Genomic DNA, 26099 nt, shown 5'->3' with positions numbered 1-26099 from the left:
TCATAGATTTATTAAGAACAATTTGCAAATACATCTGGAATAACAAGACAACCAGGATTGCGCAAACAATTTTCAACAATAAAAGAACTTCTGGTGGAATCACCACCCCTGACCTCAAGGTGTATTTACAGAGTAATAGTGATTAAAAAAACAAAACAAAACAAAACTGCATGGTATTGGTAAAGTGACAGGCAGGTAGATCAGTGGAATAGAATTGAAGACCCAGAACTGAACCCACATGCCTATGGTCACTTGATCTTCGACAAAGGAGCTAAAATCATGCCTTTAAAAAAACAAAAAACAAAACAAAACAAAACAAACAAACAAAAAAAAATAGCCTTTTCAACAAATGGTGCTGGTTCAACTGGAGGTCAGCATGTAGAAGATAGCAAATTGATCCATTCTTATCTCCTTGTGCAAAGCTCAAGTCCAAGTGTATTAAAGTCCTCCACATTAAACCAGATACACTGAAACTAATGGGAAAGAAAGTGGGGAAGACCCTCGAGCACATGGGCACAGGGGAAATTTTCCTGAACAAGAGCATCAATAGCTTATGCCCTAAGATCAAGAATTGACAGGTAGGACATCTTTGCTACATCCACTCTATTAGTGACAAGCACGACAGGCCCCGAAAACGTGGGCTCTGTCCCGAGGCGAAAAGTTCATGGAAACTTAGTCTCCTGGAACTGTGACATCCTTTATAAAGAATGCTCCAATGTCCTTGCTTTAGTTGGTAAACAGATCTATATGCTTTCCCTTAATATTGCTTTATTACGTACTCCTAAGGATTGATATTTTGACATATAGCTAAGTTAGATTCTAGGCAGTCCTTGATTCGCAGTCCTTGATCCGACCATGGGCATGGATAGCTAAGTCACTGCCCTACACAGAAATTTACCATTATCTAGGAAGAAGGAAGTTTGTGACCTAAAGAGGAACCAGAGTAGATACTTAGAACTATAGGTAGCTGAGTTACACCCATACACAAACAAGTATTTACAATGGCCTAGGGGGAAGGTGGACTATACAACAGGCTAGAGTAGGAACTATGGCAAGGGCATGAAGCCCTTGCCCCTGGCTTATAAGATTAAGTGGACCTTAGGTGGAGCTGTTTTTGATCTCAGTTGTTAACATTGAATTTTACCCCAGTTGGTTCCTGCCAGTTCTTCCCTGTTTGCATTCCTCTGTTTTGTGTAAGAATCCAGTAACCTTTTTGTACCTTGCCAGTGTGTCACCCAACTTCCCTATTTTATTCTGTATAAAATAGTTTGATGCTCAATTTAACAAATTACATTCAGATCCACACTTTCTTGTGTAGAGTCTGCCTGTCAGTTCCTGTGGACTCCTTGTCTACCTGCTCCAGAGACTCATTCCATGCAGACAAGGGACCCAGAGGGTCTGCGGCACCTCATAAAATTGCAAAACTTCTGTAAGGCAAAGGACACTGTTAACAGGACAAAAATACAACCAACAGAATGGGAAAAGATCTTTACCAATCCTGCATCAGATAGAGGGCTAATATTGAATATATACAAAGAACTCAAGAAGTTAGACTTCAGAGAACTAAATAACCCTATTAAAAACATTAGGTACAGAGCTAAAATAATAATAATAATAATAATAATAATAATAATAATAATAATAATAATTCTCAAATTCTCAACTGAGGAATACTGAATGGCTGAGAATCCCCTAAAGAAATGTTTAGCATCCTTAGTCATCAGGGAAATGCAAATCAAAACAACCCTGAGAATCCACCTCACACCACTCAGAATAACTAAGATAAACACTCAGGTGACAGTAGATGCTGGTGAAGATGTGAAGAAAGGGAACCATTTCTCCTTTGCTGGTGGGATTGCAAGCTGGTACAACCAATATGGAAATCAATTTGGTGTTTCCTCAGAAAAGTAGACATAGTACTACCTGGAGGACCCAGCTATATGTCTCCTGGGCATATTCACAAAATATGCTCCAGAATGTAATAAGGACATTATTATAAACAATGAATTCATGAAATTGTTAGGCAAATGGATCTAGAAAATATCATCCTGAGTGAGGCAACCCAATCACAAAAGAATACACATGGTATGTGCTCAGTGATAAGAGGATGTTAGCCTCAAAGCTCAGATAAAATTCACATACCACATGAAGCTCAAGAAGGAAAACAAATGTGTGCATACTTCCGGTTATTCTTAGAAGGGGCTTCAAAGTACCCATGGGAGAAGATGCAGAGACAAAGTATGGAGCCGAGACTGAAGGAACAGCTATTAGAGATTGCCTCACCTTGGAATCCATCCCATATACTGGTACTAAACCCAGGCCCTATTGTGGATGCCAACAAGTGGTTGCTTTCAGGAGCCTGATATAGCTGTCTCTTGAGAGGCTCTGCAAGTACCTGACAAATATAGAATGGATGATCACAGCCAACCAATGGATGGAACATAGAGTCCCCAATGGAGGAGCTAGAGAAAGGACTCAAGGAGCTGAAATGGGTTTGCAGCCCCATTGGAGAAACAACAATATGAACCAACCAGTACCCCCAGAGCTTCCAGGGATTAAACCACTAAACCACGTGGAAGGACTCATGGCTCCAGCCACATATGTAGCAGAGGAAGGCCTTGTTGGATATCAGTGAGAGGAGAGGTTCTTCGTCCTGTGAAGGATTGATGCCCCAGTGTAGAGGAATGCCAGGACAGTGAAGCGGGAGTGGGTGGGTTGGTGAGCAGGAGGAGCGGAAATGGGATAATGGGTTTTTGGTGGGGGATGAGGAAAGGGGATAGCATTTGAAATTTAACTAAGGAAAATATCTAATAAAAAAAAGAAAAATATGCCATCACAGTTTGAAACTAAGATTCTATTTAGTTTGTGTATGTATAAAATATTTTCTATGGCTAAAGAAAGCATCTCTGGAATTTTTATCACTCGATCTATTACTGGATGTTTTACTAACATGAACCTGTACAAGTTTGTTTTGCTTTTTTACCAATTATTTAGAAATTATTTGGTAGAATTACATGTATGGACAGGTCTTGACACTAGTGGGTCTATTTCACTGTATAGGCACTGGAACAGAGCTTAGCAGTTAGTGCTAAGATTCACTCATAGTATTAATGTTTTCCATCACAGTATTAATGTTATCTCTAAGAAAAAGCATGGCTTACTTAGCATTTGTGAGCTTCACAGCCAGAGGGATAAACAGGCAGAATGAAAATTATAAGAAAAATAAAGGTGGCTTGATTTTAAATTGGGAAAAGCATAGTAATAAGCAAATTGTAGCTCTAACTAGGAGAGTCATGTATGTGAACGTCAGCATTCTGCATCTAAGTGTTATTGACACTAAATATGGATTCATTTTCTTTGATTACTAATCTAAAAACTTGTAAAATTCAAAGTAGAACTATATAACAGGCAAGAATACAAACATTTTTGTATTATCTATGGTTATGTGACAAAAACTATTCCTGAACAATTTCTATTTGAAATGCCAGACTTTTCTGAACATCACAGAAAACACAGCTTTTTTCCTATAGACACTATTATCACATTATAACTTTTTAGGGCTTTAGATTAAGATAATATTTGATATAATTTATTAGGTACGTTCTATATAATAGCCATCCATCAGCAGAATTTATACTGATAACAAGGAAAGTAATAACATGAATTAATTTTTGTGCTAAGAAAGTTTCCTTACAAAGAGCAAATTAATACAATTCCATTCATGTAATTACATATCAACTTTTTTTAATAAATTTATATAGGAGCATCTAACAATATTAAGAACAAACCTTTCTTCTACAAGTAAGTGAAATTTGGTTATGGTGCTCAATAACCAAAATAATAGTAGCAAAACCAAACTATTCTGTTATGGCTGTTTTCAGATTATTCATAGTTAGATGCCATTGGATTAGGAGTTTACATTAACTGGTTATAAAGTCTCTGGGATATGGATTAGAAAGTAAGCCTGATAAGCTTTTAACTTACCAATAAAATTGTACACATAAGGGAATTGTCAAAGCATCTGAAGGAGACATCTTGGTAGAAGAATGTGAATTGATCCATTCCTATCTCCTTGTACAAAGGTCAAATATAAGTGGATTAAGTAACTCCACATAAAACCAGAGACACTGAAATTTATAGAGGAGACAGTGGAGAAAAGCCTCGAAGATACCGGTACAGGGGAAAAATTCCTGAGTAGAACAGCAATGGCTTGTGCTATAAGATCGAGAATCGATATATGGGACCTCATAAAGTTGCAAAGCTTCTGCAAGGCAAAAGACACCCTCAATAAGACAAAAAGGCCACCAACAAATTGGGAAAAGATCTTTACCTATCCTAAATCAGATAGGGGACTAATATATATATATTAGTTATACATATATATATGTATAACTCAAGAAGGTGGACTCAAAAATATCAATTAACTCATTAAAAAATGGGTCTCAGAGCTAAACAAACAATACCTGAGGAATTCACCTGAGGAATACCGAATGTCTGAGAAGAACCTGAAAAAATGTTCAACATCCTTAATCATCACGTAAATGCAAATCAAAACAATCCTGAGATTCCACCTCACACCAGTCAGAATGGCTAAGATCAAAAATTCAGGTGACAGCAGATGCTGGCGAGGATGTGGAGAAAGAGGAACACTCCTCCATTGTTGGTGGGATTGCAAGCTTATACAACCACTCTGGAAATCAGTCTGGCGGTTCCTCAGAAAATCGGACATAGTACTATAGGAGGATCCTGCAATACCACTCCTGAGCATATATCCAGAAGATGTTCCAACCTGTAAGAAGGACACATGGTCCAGTATGTTCATAGCAGCCTTATTTATAATAGCCAGAAGCTGGAAAGAACGCAGATGTCCCTCAACAGAGGAATGGATACAGAAAATGTGGTACATTTACACAATGGAGTACTAATCAGCTATTAAAAAGAATGAATTTATGAAATTCCTAGGCAAATGAATGGACCTGGAGGGCATCATCCTGAGTGAGATAACCCAATCACAAAGGAACTCACACAATATGTACTCACTGACAAGTGGATATTAAGCCAGAAACTTAGGATACCCAAGGTATAAGATACAATTTGTTAAACGCACAAAACTCAAGAAGAACGAAGACCAAAGTGTGGACACTTTGCCCCTTCTTAGAATTGGGAACAAAACACCTATGGAAGGAGTTACAGAGACACAGTTTGGAGCTGAGATGAAAGGATGGACCATCTAGAGACTGCCATATCAGGGGATCCATCCCATAATCAGCTTCCAAACTCTGACACCATTGCATTCACTAGCAATATTTTGCTGAAAGGACCCAGATATAGCTGTCTCTACTGAGACTATGCCGGGGCCTAGCAAACACAGAAGTGGATGCTCACATTCAGCTATTGGATGGATCACCGGGCCCTCAATGGAGGAGCTAGAGAAAATAATCAACTTTCCTATTAATTTGAGAATGTATAAAACTCATTTATATACCATTAAACATGGCTCCAGCACTCTACAAAAACCCTTATTAAAAGTTATCAATCCCAAGCCCTCCATTCTCTAGCAACCTTTAATTTTTGTCTTTGAATTTTCAAAAATATCACATACTAAGAAGTAGAGGGTTGTGTAATGCCACTGCACAGGTATCCTATGGACCTGTGGGAGAAGCTGCAGCTGTGACAAGGCGTCTGTGCATGCTTTCCCATCCACTGCTTGCACTCACTGGAATGGAAGAATGGACGTCGACCCAATACTGTACAAATATCATGGGACTGAGTTCAATATTATTTTTTATTATCTATAAGTCTTTAATATATGTGTGGGTGTGTGTTTCCGACTGTCTTTCCATCCAATACTTATAATCTACCTATCATGAATGTCATCTATATATCACCTATCTATTTTTTCTATTTTTTTTATTACATCTTTTCCTCAATTACATTTCCAATGCTATCCCAAAAGTTCCCCATACCCTCCCCCCTACTTCCCTACCCACCCTTTCCCATTTTTTTGGCCCTGGCGTCCCCCTGTACTGGGGCATATAAAGTTTGCATATCCAATGGGCCTCTCTTTCCAGTGATGGCCGACTAGGCCATCTTTTGATACATATGCAGCTAGAGTCAAGAGCTCCAGGGTACTGGTTAGTTCATAATGTTTTTCCACCCATAGGGTTGCGGATCCCTTCAGCTTCGTGGGTACTTTCTCTAGCTCCTCCATTGGGGCCCCTGTGATCCATTCACTAGCTGACTGTGAGCATCCACTTCTGCGTTTGCCAGGCCCCGGCATAGTCTCACAAGAGACAGCTATATCTGGGTCCTTTCAGCAAAATCTTGCTAATGAATACAATGGTGTCAGCGTTTGGATGCTGATCATGGGATGGATCTCTGGATATGGCAGTCTCTAGATGGTCCATCCTTTCGTCAGAGCTCCAAACTTTGTCTCTGTAACTCCTTCCATGGGTGTTCTGTTCCCAATTCTAAGGAGGGGCATAAGATCAAAAATTCAGGTGACAGCAGATGCTGGCGAGGATGTGGAGAAAGAGGAACACTCCTACATTGTTGGTGGGATTGCAAGCTTGTACAACCACTCTGGAAATCAGTCTGGGGGTTCCTTAGAAAATTGGACATAGTCCTACCGGAGGATCCAGCAATACCTCTCCTGGGCATATATCCAGAAGATGTCCCAACCGGTAAGAAGGACACATGCTCCACTATGTTCATAGCAGCCTTATTTATAATAGCCAGAAGCTGGAAAGAACCCAGATGCCCCTCAACAGAGGAATGGATACAGAAAATGTGGTACATTTACACAATGGAGTACTACTCAGCTATTAAAAAGAATGACTTTATGAAATTCATAGCCAAATGGATGGACCTGGAGGGCATCATCCTGAGTGAGGTAACACAATCACAAAGGAACTCACACAATATGTACTCACTGATAAGTGGATATTAGCCCAAAACTTAGGATACCGAGTTCTATATTAACCCCCAAAACGGGTAACGCAAGCACATTGAAGACTTATGGATTGTGATTCACTACATTCCAGCAGGGTCTGTGGGGCGAAATCGGCTCGATTTGGGGCTACAGATACGCCAAGAATGAAAAGCTCTCCAATAGTGTGAAGAAGGTATGGAAACTTCAGCTCTTCACTGAGGAGCTTTACAGTGAAATCCTTGACAAGAAGTTCACTGTGCCTGTGACCATGAGGACCCTGGATTTCATTGATAAATCTTATTGGATTTAACTTCTATATTCTCAAGACCCCTAAGGGGAATCTGTGTTGAATTTGGGCATGGACCTGAAAAGAGGGATGCTGCTGAGGTTTGTTCACCAGGACCCCAGCTACACCTTGATAACTCCGAGAGGAGATCAGCCATCTATCACAACTACAGGAACTTTGTTATCTAGGAGGCAGAGGCTGAGTAGGTTTGCCTGATGCTGTAGGATGCCCTGGAGAAACAGAGGCTTCTGGGGGAAAAGGAACCTGTACCCCTGTTCAACATCTGCGTATAGGAGTTGGTCTGACGGTTTCAGGAGCAGGTTCTATGCAGACCAACAGTGGTGCAGGAGAGAGCTGGTGACCATGCTTGAGCACTGGGCTCAGCTTCCACTGTGGGCAGTGGGCAAATCCTGCTTGTCATGTGCTGACCACACAGCTCCTGTAGTAGATGTTTTAGACGTTCTATGACAGGACTGGCAGAGGTATGGAGCAGAGCAGATGCCTGTTCAAGCTGGTCAAGTCCTTACAGCATTACAGTTCTTGGGATGGAATAAGTAAAGTCTGAAGCACTCTGAGCTACAATAAAGTGTGTTGGTTTGCTTGGGAAAAAAATATCACCTGACATCTTGTAATATGTACTTTTACACACTCATGTTTTACCCATAATAATATGTATTCAAGAATCCTCATTATTTTTCATAGCTTGGTAGGCTTTTCTCTTAAATATATAAATAAGCATTTCTTCGAAGACTAATATGGAAATTTTTATTTGGTCTTATATTTCCAATTACGTTAACACTTGAGAGGGACTGCTGTCTGATGATATGACTAAGTTTTTAAAGATTTCATTTTTATTTTTTGACAATAAGCAATGCCAACATTTCCTCCCCTTTCCTCCCTCTAAAATCTCACAGATCTACAAATCCTCATCATCTTGCTTTCATTCAAGTTCATGCCCTATTTTCATATATATAAATAAAGCCTGGACATTCTGTATAATATCCCTTTAATTGATATGTTTTCAGGTTTGATCATTTGGTACTTAATATTCATCTGTGGAGCATACTATATTTCACACTCTTAGCATTTTGTAGTTGCCCTTACTTACTGGATAGTCTTGAGGTCTCCTCAGCTTCCTCCATGTCTGTTAATATATTTACTAGTGTTCTTCCTTAGGTCATATTTACACAACCATTTTGGTGAGACTTCCTGGATCCAGTGTCTCCAACTTCATCCCAAATTCTAATGCTAACACTAAAAAATAAATAAATAAATAATAATTAGGAAGAGTTTTGTAAGACAATAGAAAGTTTTCTATTCCCAGATGCCCCTCAACAGAGGAATGGATACAGAAAATGTGGTACATTTACACAATGGAGTACTACTCAGTTATTAAAAAAATGAATTTATGAAATTCCTAGGCAAATGGATGGACCTGGAGGGCATCATCCTGAGTGAGGTAACCCAATCACAAAGGAACTCACACAATATGTACTCACTGATAAGTGGATATTAGCCCAGAAACTTAGGATACCCAAGATATAAGATACAATTTGCTAAAAGCATGAAATTCAAGAAGAACGAAGACCAAAGTGTGGACATTTTGCCCCTTCTTAGAAAGGGGAATAAAACACCCATGGAAGGAGTTACAGAGACAAAATTTGGAGCTGTGACGAAAGGATGTACCATCTAGTGATTGCCATATGCAGGGATCCATCCCATAATCAGCTTCCAAACGCTGATACCATTGCATACATTAGCAAGATTTTGCTGAAAGGACCCAGATATAGCTGTCTCTTCTGAGACAATGCCGGGGCCTAGCAAACACAGAAGTGGATGATCACAGTCAGCTATTGGATGGATCACACGGCCCCCAATGGAGGAGCTAGAGATATTACCCAAGGAGGTAAAGGGAACTGCAACCCTATAGGTGGAACAACAATATGAACTAACCAGTACCCTGGAGCTCTTGTCTCTAGCTGCATATGTATCAACAGATGGCCTAGTCGGCCATCACTGCAAAGAGAGGCCCATTCGACTTGCAAACTTTATTTGCCCCAGTACAGGGGAACGCCAGGGCCAAAAAGGGGGAATGGGTGGGTAGGGGATGGGGGGGTGGGTATGGGGGACTTTTGGGATAGCATTGAAAATGTAAACAAGGAAAATACCTAATAAAAAATAAATATAAATATAAAAAAAGAAAGTTTTCTTCCATGTGGTGGTATATATGTGTATATATATTGTTACATTATAATATTATATATGTGCCTGTGTATTTGTGTGTGTGTGTGCATCCATGCCTTGGACCTTTCTAACATACGCTAAAAGTTTATAATTTGATCATAACCATGGAGAGATTTTTTTGAACAAAATATTTTATTCTCAGGAAAACCATTACTATAATAAAAATGTGTGGAATATTAGGGAAAATAAAATCTTCATTTTTTCCCTCTTCTTTGAAACATACTGTTTGGAATTATTTCACATTAGTATGTTCTTGTTGCTGAAAGTTAGAAATTTCAGATAACATGAATGGACACTGAAATCACCCCACCAAGCCACAGGAAACAGCATAAAATACCCAACAAAAATTTGAAGCCTACTAAGTAAACAATCTCAAGGATTTGGGAATCAAAATAAATAGGAAAATATGTTATTGGGAGCCTATATTCACAACTGAAATTATAATGAAGAAAATACAAACAAAAATCTTAACCTTAGAGAATCTTGTAAAATAATTATGGATTAGACAATTTGAGGTTACCTAAAAATTACAACTGCATATTTTTATTTGATACCACATACTATGTAGTTAAAGTATATACATGTGGACATTTAACTATGTCTATATCGATATCCCTATTTATTGACATATGCCTATATATTTGGGCATGCATTATGCGACTTTTGTAGTCTGTCTTACTTTATTATGATGACCTCATTTTTATCAATTTTTTAATGTAAACAGCATAATGCCATCTATGTAAAATGTTTAGACTTTGTTATTGTGCCTTTGTAATATCAGAGAGAAGAGGGCTATATTGGATTCTATTGAATTTATCACACAAGATAAAATTCAGCTAGATTCTCATTTCAGTTTAATTGATATCTTATTCAAAAAGAATAGAAATATATATTTAGAGTATCCCTCTTTTTTTTAGAATTATTTTTTATTAGGTATTTTCCTCATTTACATTTCCAATGCTATCCCAAAAGTCCCCAATACACGCCCCCCCTACTCCCCTACCCAGCCATTCCCACTTTTTGGCCCTGGTGTTCCCCTGTACTGGGGCATATAAAGTTTGCAAGTCCAATGGGCCTCTCTTTCCAGTGATCACCGACTAGGCCATCTTTTGATACATATGTAGCTAGAGACAAGAGCTCTGGGATACTGGTTAGTTCATAATGTTGTTCTACCTATAGGGTTGCTGATCCCTTTAGCTCCTTGGGTACTTTCTATAGCTCCTACATTAGGGGCCCTGTGATCCATCCAATATCTTACTGTAATCATCCACTTCTGTGTTTGCTAGGCCCCGGCATTGTCTCACAAGAGATAGCTCTATCTGGGTCCTTTCAGCAAAATCTTGCTAGTGTATGCAATGGTGTCAGCGTTTGGAAGCTGATTATGGAATGGATCCCTGCATATGGCAGTCTTTAGATTGTCCATCCTTTCTTCACAGCTCCAAACTTTATCTCTGTAACTCTTTCCATGGGTGTTTTGTTCCCAATTCTAAGAAGGGGCACAGTGTCCACACTTTGGTCTTCGTTCTTCTTGAGTTTCATGTATTTAACAAATTGTATCTTATATCTTGGGTATCCTAAGTTTTTGGGCTAATATCCACTTATCAGTGAGTACATATTGTGTGATTTCCTTTGTGATTGGGTTACCTCACTCAGGATGATGCCCTCCAGGTCCATCCATTTGCCTAGGAATTTCATAAATTCATCCCTTTTAATAGCTGAGTAGTACTCCATTGTGTATGCCTCTTTTTGTCTAAATCTGGGTTTCTATTAGCATAGAGTAGCAGCACATTTGAATAAAATTGAAAAGAATCATATACTTATTAATATCAAACAAATTTTGGTAGTAATTGCATCTAAAACTATCATTGATTGTTTGTTCATTAATGCACATATAAAGATTAGAATGTATAAATTATGGGGGACTTTTGGGATAGCATTGAAAATGTAAATGAAGAAAATACCTAATTAAAAAAAGTGAACAAAACACCCATGGAATGAGTTACAAAGTTTGGAGCTGAGACAAAATGATGGACCATCTAGAGACTGCCATATCCAGTGATCCATTCCATAATCAGCCTCCAAACGCTGACACCATTGCATACACTAGCAGGATTTTGCTGATAGGACCCTGATATAGCTGTCTCTAGTGAGACTACACAGGGGCCTAGCAAACACATAAGTTGATGCTCAGAGTCAGCTATTGGATGGATCACACGGCCCCCAATGGAGGAGCTAGAGAAAATACCCAAGGAGATGAGGAGATCTGCAACCCTATAGGTAGAACAACAATATGAACTAACCCATACTCCCCCCACCCCCGGAGCTCGTGTCTCTAGCTGCATATGAATCAGTAGATGGCCTAGTCGGCCATCAGTGGAAAGAGAGGCACATTGGTCGTGCAAACTTTATATGCCTCAGTACAGGGGAAAGCCAGGACCAAGAAGTGGGAGTGTGTGGGTAGGGAAGTGGGTGGGGGAGCATCTGGGGGACTTTTGGGATAGCATTGGAAATTTAAATGAAATAAATACCCAATAAAAATAAGTTTTCCTTCTAGAATTCTCTGTAGGGCTGGATTGGTAGATAGATGCAAGAAACAAGCTGCTCCACTGTGTTCATAGCAGCTTTCTTTGTAATATTCTGGAAACAACTCCGATGTAGCACAAGAGAAGAATGGATACAGAAAATCTTTGAACTTTGATGGGGAGGGGTTTTATAAAGATATCTCATAATAAAATAAAATAAAATAAAATAAAATAAAATAAAATAAAATAAAATAAAATAAAATGATTCTGGAAATAGAAATAGATTTAAAAAAATTAAAGGTGGAATCATAGCTGATTACAAAGAACATGTGGTACAACAGTTAGAATTCAGATAGTACTTCATAGATATTTACTGTTTCTTAGGAAATAAAATGTTCATGGAGTATGTGGGTATATATCAATGTTTTTGGCTTTCCTGATCTGTTTAAATCCTAGGGTTTAATGATTAGCAGTTCCACTCACAAGTAATCAAGAAGCAAATATTTGACTTTAAGCAACATACAGGGTGAAGAAAAACCTTAAATGAAACTTAGAGACAATATCAATTCAGTGGTGGGTTTGGGAAAAAAGTTGCTTTAATAATGACACCCAAGATAATTTTACTGCAATTTGAAACACTGTCCCTAACTTCTTTTGATTTTATAGTAACTCAAAATAGATTATCACACAGCTCAAAGTTAATGCTGAAATTTAAGAATAAAATGTAGATCATTCAAACAATAAAATCAGTAGAGTGTTATATATTAAATGTCCAACAGTGTGACCCATTCATTTTCTTAGAGCAAGAAAAATAAGTCATGGTTATCAAAACAGTGCTACCAAATGATACAGAAGAAATGGACGAGGAAAGGTTAATTAGATTACAGAATTCTAGAAAGCAATAATTTATACATTCTTTTTATTTTTTTTAATCACTTACGGGTAATTTTATTCTTTTTTTCATTTCACTTTATTTATTTTTTTATTTTTATTTTTATTAGTTATTTTCCTCGTTACATTTCCAATGCTATCCCAAAAGTCCCCCATACCCTCACCCCCACACCCCTACCCACCCACTCCCCCTTTTTATCCCTGGCGTTCCCCTGTACTGGGGCAAATAAAGTTTGCAAATCCAATGGGCCTCTCTTTCCAGTGATGGAAGACTAGGCCATTTTTTTGATACATATACAACTAGAGTCAAGAGCTCTGTGGTACTGGTTAGTTCATAATGTTGTTCATAGTCATAATGCCTTCCAGGTCCAACCATTTGCCTAGGGATTTCATAAATTCATTCTTTTTAATAGCTGAGTAGTACTCCATTGTGTAAATGTACAAGATTTTCAATATCCATTCCTCTGTAGAGGGGCATCTGGGTTCTTTCCAGCTTCTGGTTATTATAAATAAGGCTACTATGAACATAGTGGAGCATGTGTCCTTCTTACTGGTTGGAACATCTTCTGGATATATGCCCAGGAGAGGTATTGCTTAATTCTCTGGTAATACTATGTCTAATTTTCTGAGGAACCGCCAGACTGATTTCCAGAGTGGTTGTAAAAGCTTGCAATCCCACCAACAATGGAGGAGTGTTCCTCTTTCTCCACATCCTCACCAGCATCTGCTGTCACCTGAATTTTTGATCTTAGCCATTCTGACTGGAGTGAGGTGGAATCTCAGGGTTGTTTTGATTTGCATTTCCCTGATGATTAAGGATGTTGAACATTTTTTCCAGGTGCTTCTCATACATTCCGTATTCCTCAGGTGAGAATTCTTTGTTTAGCTCTGAGCCCCATATTTTCATGGTGTTATTTGATTTTCTGGAGTCCACCTTTTTAGTTCTTTATATATATTGGATATTAGTCCCCTATCTGATTTAGGATAGGTAAAGATCCTTTCCCAATCTGTTGGTGGTCTTTTTCTCTTATTGACAGTGTCTTTTGCCTTTCAGAAGCTTTGCAATTTAATTAGGTACCATTTGTAGATTCTCAATCTTAAAGCACAAGCCATTGCTGTTCTATTCAGGAATTTTTCCCCTGTACTCATATCTTTGAGGGTTTTCCTTACTTTCTTCTCAATAAGTTTCAGTGTCTCTGGTTTTATGTGAAATTTCTTAATCCTCTTAGATTTGACCTTAGTACAAGGAGATAGAAATGGATCAATTCCCATTCTTCTACATGATAACCGCCAGTTGTGCTAGCACCATTTGTTGAAAATGCTGTCTTTTTTCCACTTGATGGTTTTTACACCCTTGTCAAAGATCAAGTGACCATAGGTGTGTGGGTATTTCTGTGTCTTTAGTTTTATTCCATTGGTGTACTTGTCTGTCGCTATACCAATACCATGCAGTTTTTATCACAATAGCTCTGTAGTAAAGCTTTAGGTCAGGCATGGTGATTCCACCAGAGGTTCTTTTATCCTTGAAAAGAGTTTGATGGGAATTGCTTTAGGTAAGATAGCCATTTTTACTATATTGATCCTCCCAATCCATGAGCATGGGAGATCTTTCCATCTTCTGAGATCTTCTTTAATTTCTTTCTTCAGAGACTTGAAGTTCTTATCATACAGATCTTTCACTTCCTTAGTTAGAGTCACGCCAAGGTATTTTATATTATTTGTGACTATTGAGAAGGGTGTTGTTTCCCTAATTTCTTTCTCAGCCTTTTTATCCTTTGTGTACAGAAATTCATTGACTTGAGTTAAATTTATATCCAGCTACTTGATTGAAGCTGTTTATCAGGCTTAGGAGTTCTCTGGTGGAATTTTTAGGGTCACTTATATATACTATCATATCATCTGTAAAAAGTGATATTTTGACTTCTTCCTTTCCAATTTGTATCCCCTTGATCTCCTTTTGTTGTTGAATTGCTCTGGCTAGGACTTCAAGTACAACGTTGAATAGGTAGGGAGAGAGTGGACAGCCTTGTCTAGTCCCTGATTTTAGTGGGATTGCTTCCAGCTTCTCACCATTTACTTTGATGTTGGCTACTGGTTTGCTGTAGATTGCTTTTATCATGTTATGTATGGGCCTTGAATTCCTGATCTTTCGAAGTCTTTTATCATGAATGGGTTTTGGATTTTGTCAAATGCTTTTTCTGCATCTAATGAGATGATCATGTGTTTTTTGTCTTTGAGTTTGTTTATATACTGGATTACATTGATGGATTTTCATATATTGTACCATCCCTGCATCCCTGGGATGAAACTTACTTGGTCAGGATGGATGATTGTTTTGATGTGTTCTTGGATTCGGGTTAGCAACAACTTTATTAATGATTTTTGCATCGATATTCATAAGGGAAATTGGTCTGAAGCTTTCTATCTTTGTTGGGTCTTTTTGTGGTTTAGGTATCAGAGTTATTGTGGCTTCATAGAATGAGTTGGGTAGAGTACCTTCTGTTTCTATTTTGTGGAATAATTTGTGAAGAACTGGGATTAGATCTTCTTTGAAGGTCTGATAAAACTCTGCACTAAATCCATCTGGTCCTGGGCTTTTTTTTGCTGGGAGACTATTAATGACTGCTTCTATTTCTTTAGGAGATATAGGACTGTTTAGATCATTAACCTAATTTTGATTTAACTTTGGTACCTTGTATCTGTTTAGAAACTTCTCCATTTCATCCATGTTCTCCAGTTTTGTTGAGTATATCCTTTTGTAGAAGTATCTGATGGTGTTTTTGATTTCTTCAGGATCTGTTGTTCTGTCTCCCTTTTCATTTCTGATTTTGTTAATTAGGATGCTGTCCCTGTGTCTTCTAGTGAGACTGGCTAAGGGTTTATCTATCTTGTTGATTTTCTCAAAGAACCAGCTCCTCCTTTGGTTGATCCTTTGAATAGTTCTTCTTGTTTCCACTTGGTTGATTTCACCCCTGACTTTGATTATTTCCTGCTGTCTACTCCTCTTGAGTGAATTCTTTTCCTTTTGTTCTAGAGCTTTTAGTTCTGTTGTCAAGCTGCTAATGTGTGCTCTCTCTCGTTTATTTTTGGAGGCACTCAGTGCTATGAGTTTTCCTCTTAGAAATTCTTTCATTGTGACCCATAAGTTTGGGTATGTTTGACTTCATTTTCATTAAACTCCAAAAAGTCCTTAATTTCTTTCTTTCTTCCTTCCTTGACCAAGGTATCATTGAGAAGAGTGTTGTTCAGTTTCCACATGAATGTTGACTTTCTATTATTTATTTTGTTATTGAAGATCAGCCTTCGTCCATGGTGATCTGATAGGATGCATGGGACAATTTCATTATTTTTGTATCTGTTGAGGCTTGTTTTGTGTCCAATTATGTGGTCAATTTTGGAGAAGGTACCATGAGGTGCTGAGAAGAAGGTATATCCTTTAGTTTTAGGATAAAATGTTCTGTAGATATCTGTTAGATCCATTTGTTTCATAACTTCTGTTAATTTCACTGTGTCCCTGTTTATTTTTTGTTTCCATGATCTGTCCATTGTTGAAAGTGGTGTGTTGAAGTCTCCCCATTATTATTGTGTGAGATGCAATGTGTGCTTTGAGCTTTACTATAGTTTCTTTAATGAATGTGGCTTCCATTGTATTAGCATCATAGATATTCAGAATTGAGAATTTTTCTTGGCAGATTTTACCTTTGATGAGGATGCGGTGTCCCTCCTTGTCTTTTTTGATGTCCTTGTTTGGAAGTTGATTTTATTAGACATTAGAATGGTTACTCCAGCTTGTTTCTTCAGGCCATTTGCTTGGAAAATTGTTTTCCAGCCTTTCATTCTGAGGTAGTGTCTATCTTTTTCTCTGAGATGAGTTTTCTGTAAGCAGTAAAATTTTGGGTCTTTTTTTGTTTAGCCAGTTTGTTAGTCTATGTCTTTTTATTGGGGAGTTGAGTCCTTTGATATTAAGAGATATTAAGGAAAAGTAATTGTTCCTTCCTGTTATTTTTGTTGTTAAAGTTGGCATTCTGTTCTTGTGGCTGTCTTATTTTAGGTTTGTTGAGGGATTACCTTCTTGCTTTTACTAGGACGTCGTTACTGTCCTTTTATTGTTTTTTTCTGTTATTATCCTTTGAAGGGCTGGATTCGTGGAAAGATAATGTGTGAATTTGGTTCTGTTGTGAAATACTTTGGTTTCTCCTCCATCTAAGGTAATTGAAAGTTTGGCTGGCTATAGTAGCCTGGGTTGGCATTTGTGTTTTCTTAGTGTCTGTATAACATCTGTCCAAGCTCTTCTTGCTTTCCTAGTCTCTGGTGAAAAATCTGGTGTAATTCTGATATGAGAACAGAACTAACCAGTGTCATGCATAAAAATCAAATAAAACAACATGTGGCAATATGTTCAGTAATGACCACAGTTTTTTGTGCCCTCTCTAAGGAAAGGAGAGAACTGAGAAAGGGAATGCTAAAGTAAAAGCTGTAAAAATAGAGGAATGAAAGGGGTTCTCCCTTGTAAAATTGGGACACTGATGGCAACTGGAACTGAGATGTCTCTAGCAATGAGACATTTGTCAGCTCTTTCTGCTTTGGACTAAGGAATGCATTGCAGCATCAACTAAATTCGTGCTGATACAGCATAAGATAACACAATTGCCCGAAAACTTAGAATCTTCTTGTATCTTTGCTTGATTTTTATTTGAATGCTCTTGTTTTTCCCTAATTGTGGGAAATAGAAATAGAAATAGAAAGGATCATTTTATTGTTCAGCATTACTAAAACAGGAAATTCTTAAAGATTTTAAATAAATTAAGAATGTCACTACAGTTCAAAATTGTTTCTTTCTAAATTAAGGAGTTACAATGATTTGGAATTGAGGTGAAATATTTGAGAGTGGCACTGATGGCACACACCTGTAATTCCAGCGCACAGGAGACAGAGACAGGCAGATCTCTTAAATTCTAGACCAGCATGGGCTTCATGATGAGGTCTGGGCAGGAATCCTACTGACAAGATAAAGTTGCTTGCCAAAGACAGCCTAAAATTCAGGATGACAATTTTTCCCTTAAAGATACTATGTAAATTTCTGCCTAATAATAAATAGAGATGTCCTTAGTAATTTAAAAGATAAATTACACATCAATGTTAAATTTATATAAGGAGAAAGTTGAATATAGCTATATTTATTCATGTAAGGTACGATTATAATTTCAATTTGAAAGACAATGCCTTTTCTGTTGCCAAAAAAACATTTTGTCATAGGAAAGAGATGTTGTTCTCGTCAATGTAAGGACCCAGAATTGGGTTTGGGTTAGAGTTATTTTGCTTTTATCCAACACAAAAAGTAAAGCTAAACTCAGAGCTAACATGAAGTAAAATGTCATGCTTCTCTGAACAGCCAGCTTGTCTCCTTGGAGTGTAGTACTGTCATGGGAGAACTAATGGCAGCTTATGAGATCTAACATAAAGTAGGGTGTCATACCACTCTGAACAGCCAGCCAGTCTCCTTGGAAATTGGGGTTCCCATGGTAAAACTGATGGCAACTCAGCCTACTGGAAAATAAAGAACCCAGGCCAAAACCTCTGAGCAAGTACAAATGCTTGAGATGTGCTTAGGCAATAAAATGGAAAAGAGTTTAAATAAAGTTGAACATATAGAGAATAATACTAAATTAAAAGAAAAAAATGAAGTCTTGATATATCCACATAAAAAATAAAGGAAAAGAAGATGAAAATTAATACAAGTGATTTAAAGGCTACATAGATACTCAATAAACTCCTTCCTTTGATCCTGGACTTGGGAGGAAAAATACAGAGATATGTTAGGTTCCATGGGAGTTCAAGGATAACCTAAACTACAGAGCAAATGCAAGACCTCCTAGGTTACACAGAGAATCCTTGTATAAATAAATAGTAATAAATAAATATATACTATATATCACTTTAGTGGAGCATACAAAATCTTGTTTGATTTATCAATATGAAAATGGTTATATGGGCAATAGTAATGATAATATTGTACATCCTCTATTCTATTAGATATTTTCTTTATTTACATTTCAAATGTTATCTATCCCCTTTCTTAGTTTCCGCTCTGAAAATCCACTATCCTCTATCCCCTCTCCCATCCCCCTGCTCTCCAACCCACCAACTCCCATTCCCAGTCCTGGCATTTCCTTATACTGGGGCATAGAACCTTCACAGGACTTAGGGCCTCTCCTCCCATTGACGACCGACTAGGCCATCCTCTGCTACATATACAGCTAGAGCCACAAGTTCCACCATGTATTTTCTTTGGTCGGTGATTTAATTCCAAGGAGCTCTGGGAGTACTGGCTAATTCATACTGATGTTCCTCCTAAGGGGCTTCAGACCCCTTCAACTCTTTGAGAGAGGTCAAAATGGAGAAATAAGGGTAGAAAAGAGGCTGCTAGATTATGATGACTTCAAACTGCTGGACAAAAGATATGTTTGTGTCAACAGGAAAGAAAAAATAGATTCCATTCAGTATAATAAAAATTAGGTTTTCACAGAAGGAACCCTCCTGAATATGTTGGATAGAATTACGAGAAAAAGAAATCAAAAAGACCGGATAGGTAATGTATAATGTTTACCAACTATTAAAATAACTCTTAAACTCACTGGGACATATAAATGTCTCCAGCCAGACTTAAACTTACATGATCAGTAAATGTTGTTGGCAACAGAATTCTCATGGCTTATTATTACAAACAATTTTTTCAGATGTCATAAATGGAGAATTATTTTACAGATTTGTCATATAATCAAATTAGTTAAAAGAGAAAGGCAGATGCCTTTCAGTAGCTCAGATGGAGAGCAGAAAGTTGTCCTTTGCTAAACTGTGCTCCTTAAACATTCCAGACACTGTTGGTACAGAGTTATGCATTGCTTCTGAAAACTGTATGGTCACAGAAAGAAAAAAAATAAAAAGACAAACAGCCAGATGACCTCAATCCCTCCACCTTTATAGACTGATCCAGTCGGGAATTCACTTAAGCCTAAAGTTTCACAGCATACAGAGACTGGGGAACACTGATGCCAGCCAGCTTTCTTTTGAGTTCATCATTTTTCCCAATTTCCTTTGTTCCTGCCAAATAAATAAATAAATAAATAAATCCTTTGCTCCAATTCAACAGGAATCAATTTTTAGAATATAGTCATTTAAGACACTTAATTTGAAGTAGATGATTTTGGTCATTTTAAATGTCACAGATATATTGTTATTTTAGAGGATGATTACAAATTATGGTTTTAGATGAGGAAATGTCATAATGCAGAGATTTGAGTCAGGAAATTTTGCTATTCTTTTTGTTTCCTCTTTTTTTCTTTCTTTCTTTCTTTCTTTCTTTCTTTCTTTCTTTCTTTCTTTCTTTCTTTCTTTCTTCCTTCCTTCCTTCCTTCCTTAAGTAAAAGAAAGGGGTTTGAGAAGAAGCATAGGGAATATAGGACTATTATAGAAATAACAGAATAAAGGGTAGACTAGACTATTGAATCTACTCTTCAAAATAGCTAAGGTTATTTTTTTTTTTTGCTTACATTTATATGGATTATTGTATGTTGGTATAAGTTTAAGATTTTCTGGAGTACAAATCTTTTATATCGATGAAAAATTAAAGTTTATTTTGTTACAACATACTGTGAATACATGATTTCAACTTTCATATAAGGTAGTAGGCCTTTGCAACTCATTTGAAAATACAAGTTTTAGTTCCAATCCTTTTAAAGCTGTTATTCCAATCTGTTTAGAATATATAAACAAAACACACACATATTGATAGAGAATCAAACTCAAGGTTATGTCAGATAACAGTTTAAATTATCACATAAATGTGCATCCTAGGTTAAACAGATAATAAGTAGCTAGAAATGGGCATAATTTTCTTGCCAGATACACTGTAAATAGATATATGTATGCTCTTCAAAACATTAAAGACAAACAGAGTTTGGCATTTAAACATGTTTTTATTAATTTAAGAAATTATTTTTGACATTGAGACATGTCAACTGCTGGTAGCCCCCACTCAACTTAGAAGAAGATAATGAGTATCAAAGACCTCCATTAGGAGATAATTTCAATTGTAACAAGCAAGCCACTGGGAAAAGAAAATGCCCTAAATTTACATATATTGACAGAATGTTGTCCAGAAAGGACAAACTGACAGAGGGCAGTTAACTATCAATCTTTGCCAAGACAGTCCTTCATAATTCCTACTTCATAAATCTTCTGTGCCAGAAGTCTGAAGACAATGCACCAGTGTTTTAACATACTGTGTAGCTAGCTGTATAAGCAGCCAACTGTGTGTCAAGTCTATATTGAAAGTGTTTGTCTGGACTTCCTGCATTCTCAGATAATATTTCTCTTTCCTTCTCAAGTCTCTGTTGGGGTTGAAGACTAGAAACCCATAGTCTTAATGTAAGCTTAAATTTGTGAAGGATCTAAAATATAAAGTTTTACAGTCTTAGGAGATATTTAGGATGATAAATGAAGGTTAGATGTTCCAAAACATGCTTTGTGAAGTTCAGACAAAATTTTTAGCTTGGTGATGCAAATTAAATACAAAATTCTGAATTCATCAAGATAGGACAGATAATAGAGTTCTTCTTCCAAAGATTACCACCTATAGTTCTTGCCATTTTTTTTTTAATTGTAAGAGAAAGAGCCTTTATTGGAATAAAAGGGGAAGTTGTTGAGGTATGCTTTGTGAAACTGTCTCTGTCTTTCTGGCATTCTCTGATTGGCTTTAATAAAAATCTGATGACCAATTATCTGGGCAACAAGGGAAAGCTTTTACTCCCTGGGAAGAGAAAGGAGGAGAGCCTTTTAAGAAGAATCATGGAAGAAGACATATGTGATCGTAGGCCTGGAAGGTTTAGTTAGCCAGCCATATGGCCAGATGGGGCTAGGTGGTTGGGTTAACTTAGATGAGGTAGTTGAGTCTCTGCCTATCTAAGACCCAAGGCTTTAAAATATTAAAATGAATCTGTTGATTATTTGGGCAGGGGGCAGGGGGAAAGCTGATTTAGGAATTATTGCTGCCATATTAATCTCCAGCATTAATAATCTTTTAATCTATACATAAAATTTTTGTGCAGACCCTATAAAATAGTTCTTATATTTATTATCACCACAAAAACATTACTTCTTTACTCCCTTTATCTAGAAAAAATGTTGTTATATATTTGAAACTAAGGTAACAGTTTAGTTTATTTCTCTTAAAGTATGTTATAAGATGAATATATCTCATTTAACATTTCATAGAACAAGAAAAAAATTCAATTAAACTAATATATTCCATGAAACTTAAGAAGCATATTCTGGGGCTGGTGAGATGGCTCAGTGGGTAAGAGCACCCGACTGCTCTTCCGAAGTTCCAGAGTTCAAATCCCAGCAACCACATGGTGGCTCACAACCATCCGTAACGAGATCTGACGCCCTCTTCTGGAGTGTCTGAAGACAGCTACAGTGTACTTACATATAATAAATAAATAAATCTTAAAAAAAGAAGCATATTCTGTAATTTCCATATTCTTGTTTTAAATTGACCATTAATTTCACATATTTTATATAGGCACACACAATTGATAACACAGAGAACCCAATGAACCTCCAGATAAGTATTTAAATACAAGCTACTTCTTAATTCATTCTGACTTTAAATTTGTGAATAAAATTGGAACCAACTCAAGCTTATATTAATTTAGCAAGCTCGTGACAAAAAGGGAAAATAAAAAAGAACCACATTTGCTCTTGACTGAGATAAATTTCAAAGTTAAGTTTTTCCTCTCTGCTTAGGTTTGTTGTTACCCTCAAGGCATTAATCTATTGAAAAGGATAAGATATCATCTTTCAGAAGAAACATGTCATAAATATTGTGATAAAGTATTTGTAATCCTCAAAACAGATGGCTGTTTCATAAAGATTGTCAGCCGAGGAGGTTTTGCTGACAGCATCATATTAAACAACTGCAATCGGGTTCCACATTACACAATCAGAGTCTTTTTCCCATTAATCAATCACAGCTGGATGATTATTCTGACAGCTGGATCTTATAAGACCTAGTTCTCACCCTTTGCACAATTCTTGAGTAATAAAACATAAATCGAGTAAAGTGTGATTTCGACAGTTGTAATAGTAAATTAACATGCAAAGGGGGTAAACATAAGGAGTTATTCAACCTCCTTCATATGGGAAGGGCAGTACTGCTAAGAATCTTTCATAGAGCATCTTTCAGCAATCTGGTGTGTCAGGAAAGAATTGCCTACACTAACAAAGATAATGCAATCAGGAGATATTCATCCCTCCTCATGTCTTCAATCTGGCAAGTTTTGTGCCATTACCTAATTCATTCAGGAGTATAGTTTTCTTTTCTAACATTTGAATAATATATAGGAAAGAAGGTTTCATCTTCTCACAGTAAAAGGAATGTACATTATGGTCTTGCACCTTCACCATACCATCTATATAAAATTATTGGATTATCTGTTATGTATAAGTCTTTAGTTCTGAGAAGATAAGAAAAGTTATGTTTTCATATGAAATTTGATAAGCAACAAAGTATAAAAATTCAGAATGCCTGGAACCAGCAGAGTACATGTTTAGTTTCTTCCAATACATTAATCGTTGTATAAAATTTTGGCTATTAAATTTTAGCACTTTACTTTTGTCTCTCTTCCAGGGCAATGTAAAATTAATGTGAACAAAGAGTTTATTTTGTGCTCATTATTTCTCTCCTGAACTTTAATATAAAAAATTAACTTGTATAAAGTATACACACAGTAAATATATGTTTAAGATAATTTACTAAAGTTTACTCACAATATATATTGTGTGTGCTGGGTTCATTTTTGTTAGCGTTTATCATTTATTAACATGTATACATGTTGTAATTATAAACCACAAGCTGTAATGTGTTCATAAAAGAAATATTTGGAGAATACCATATCTATAGTAGATGTCACACTCTTTTTTATTGAAAATAGTTCTTTTCCTCATATGATATATCCTGATTATGGTTGCCTTCCCTCTATTCTGCCACATTCCTTCCCACCTTAATTCTCACCTGAAAATACACCCATTATGTCACAAATTAGAAAACAAGCATGCTCCTATGGAATAATAGTAAGATAAAATAGAGAAATAAACAGAAGGAAAATATAACAAGGAATAGATACCCACTCATTCACACACTCAGGAGACTCCTAAAGTATTTCATTATTAATGTATGGGGTTCAAGGTGTGAATTAAACTTTAGTAATGTTTCTTTTATTAATGTAGATGCCCTTGCATTTGGTGCATAGATGTTGAGAATTGGTAGACTTTTCTTTTGATGAATGTGAAGTGTCCCTTTCCATATCTTTGATTATTTTGATTGTAGATGTTAAAATGGCTACTCCAGCTTGTTTTTTCTGTCCATTTGCTTAGTAAACCTTGTTTTGCCCCTTTAATTTGAGACAGTATCTCTCTTTGTTGCTGACGTGTGTTAAAACTTTGGACCCAAAATTTCTACTTTCTACAAGAAATTCAAGGAAAAAGGAACTGAAGGAACAACCAATGAATAATTGGCCCAATTTGAAACCCATCCAAAAGGCAAGTATCAATCCCTAACAGGAGCCTAGCATACTGTCCTCTGAAAGGCTCTACTCAACAGCAGGTTGAAATAGATGCAGAGGCCCATAGTCAAATAATGAACTGAGTTTGGGGAGTCTTACAGAAGAATTTGAAGAAGGTTCAAGGGTCCCAGAGGGGACAGGAACTTCACAGGAAGACCAACAGTGTCAACTAAGCTGGATTCTTGGAGACTCTCAGAAACTGAACAATCAACCAAGTTGCATACAAGGGCTGGACCTAGTCCATTGCACAAATGTAGTAGCTGTGCAGCTTGGTCTTCATGTGTGTCCCCCAATGACTGAAACAGGGGCTGTCCCTAAAACTATTACCTGTCTGTCAATCTCCCTAACTGGGCTGTTTGTCTAGCCTCAATAGGAGAGGATGTGACTAGCTCTGCAGAGACTATGCTCTAAGGGAAGAGGTGGTTACTCCACCCTCTCAGAGAAGAAAGGGAGGGAGTATAGGGAAAGACCATGTAAGTGGGGGAACTGGGAGGAGGGGAGGATGTGACTTAATGTAAACTGAATAAATAAATTAATGGAAAAATATAAAGTTCATTTTTTCTCTTTTTTCCTTTTTTTTTAATTAGATATTTTCTTTATTTACATTTAAATGTTTTGCCCTTTCCTCCTTTCCCCTCCAAAGCCCACCTATCCCCTCCCCCCTCCACTGCTCACCAACCCACCCACTCCTGCTTCCAGGCCCTGGCATTCCCTTGTATTGGGGCATATGATCTTCTCAAGACCAAGGGTCTCTCCTCCCATTGAGAGCCCATAACGCCAGTCTCTGCTACATATGCAGCTAGAGCCATGGGTCCCTCCACTTGTACTCTTTGGTTGGTGGTTTAGTCCCTGAGAGCTCTGGGGTACTGCCCAATAGAAGTTTATTTCCTATTAGTCATCTGTTGCTTAGCATGTATCCTAACCTTAAGAACAGTTTATTTCCATAGTGAGACTCTCTTTGGGGAAACTAAATTTTCATTTGCAAGATAACCTTGTTCTAATGTTGCTTAAAGTGACCTGTTTCCAACATTGGGTCTATTTTAATGAGCAATAAAACTTCTTCATTAACCACAAGTTAAAACCAAGTTCTTTTTTGTTTCTTCTTTTATAAGTTTAAGATGAAGCAGTCCAACTTCTTGTGAAAATCTATAAATAATTGCTGGTGATTACAACCACAAATATCCAAGCTTCATTGTTAAACCTCCATTTTAATTTTAAATTAACTTCTCACTTAACATATAATCATAGAATGCTTTCAGAGACATCAAGGCTAAATAAAAGCCTACTCTTTAATATGATAATTTTTCCAGTTCATTACCATATTTTAACTGCTCCTGATATGTTTTATTTTATAAACTCTCATTTTGCAATAGAAATAAAACTTTTGCTGACATACATAACTATTTCAATAATAACATAAAAAGCTGTGCCTTGAGTCGGGCATGGTGGCACATGCCTTTAATCCCAGCATTCAAGAGGCAGAGGCAGGTGAATTTCTGAGTTCAAGGCCAGCCTGGTTTACAAAGTGAGATCCAGGACAACCAGGGCCATACAGAGAAACCCTGACTCAAAAAACAAATCAACCAACCAACAAACAAACA

The 26099-nt window shown here is 37.0% G+C and overlaps 1 pseudogene; it reads left to right on the top strand.

Moving 5' to 3' along the window:
* Nucleotides 1–5623: 5623 nt before the first annotated feature.
* On the top strand, nt 5624–7588 carry LOC110306709 (large ribosomal subunit protein bL28m-like; annotated as a pseudogene).
* Nucleotides 7589–26099: the final 18511 nt, after the last annotated feature.

The sequence above is a fragment of the Mus caroli genome, unplaced genomic scaffold (genome assembly GCF_978045245.1).
Source record: "Mus caroli unplaced genomic scaffold, Mus_caroli_1 scaffold_2, whole genome shotgun sequence".
Lineage (NCBI taxonomy): Eukaryota > Metazoa > Chordata > Mammalia > Rodentia > Muridae > Mus > Mus caroli.
This window is presented reverse-complemented; position numbering and strand designations above follow the sequence as displayed.